Here is a 1077-nt window from a genome sequence, read left to right as displayed (position 1 = left end):
AAGGTTTTTTTTTTTTTTCTTCTTCTTAAGGCGAGGTCCCACATGGCCCTAGTGCTAGTGATGTTTCCTGGCCCGCAACAGCCAGCCCTCTGTGAGGCCTCCAAAATCAACATTACCATCTGCAAAGGCATGCAGACGTATAGTGTTAAAGTTACACCTCCGTTTGCCACTTATTGAACTCTTTTCTCATTGTGGTGTGCGCGCACACACACGCGCGCCATATGCGAGCAACAGGTGTTTTTACGGTCCGTTATGCTGTCGATTCAGCGTTTAAACCTCCACAAAATGCCAATAATCACAAGCAGATGTGAAGGTTTGTAATCTGTAACAGCAGCGTTCGGTCATAGAGGATAACAGCGCTTGGAACACATAGCATGCAACACATGCTGACATCATGGAAACAAGGAATGAGAGATAACTGAAAGAATGAGTGAGGAATGAGGGTCATACATGTGCAATGGATTCTTGAAAAGGCTTGAATGGTGATGTCACATGTTCAAGGTTGTAGGATACAGTGGTTTTAAAGTGTTTGACTATTAACATAAAAAAAAAGAATAAGAAATACACCACAATTCATAGTTAGTACAAAAAATCATGGTAAGTAATGCTTTTCAAAAGAATGTGTTAAAGGGGAACTGCACATTTTTGGGAATTTTGCTTATCATTCACAATCATTATGAGTGACATGAACACACATGATTAAAAAAATACGCTTGAAATATGCAGATGCAGCCTTCAAAGCCCTCTAGAAACAACTTAAACAAACTCCATCAACGTTTTATATACACCTTGCAAATATATATACCAGTATATATATATATATATGTATATATATAAATATATATATATATATATATATATATATATAAATATATATATATAATAATGAATTCAAAAGTAGTGTGTAGTGCACCTTTATTGGAATATTCCCCCACATGAACAAAAGCGCCAAAACATTTGTTGTGCAAACACAATTTAAATCAGTCCTTGTTAAACAGTAGCAGTTAAATAGCATATTTTATGAAAATCAACTCAAAAAATGTAAATACAAACATTTAAGCTTATTTCCACTGCCTG

The sequence above is a fragment of the Nerophis ophidion genome, linkage group LG02 (assembly GCF_033978795.1).
Source record: "Nerophis ophidion isolate RoL-2023_Sa linkage group LG02, RoL_Noph_v1.0, whole genome shotgun sequence".
Taxonomy (NCBI): Eukaryota; Metazoa; Chordata; class Actinopteri; order Syngnathiformes; family Syngnathidae; genus Nerophis; species Nerophis ophidion.
This window is presented reverse-complemented; position numbering follows the sequence as displayed.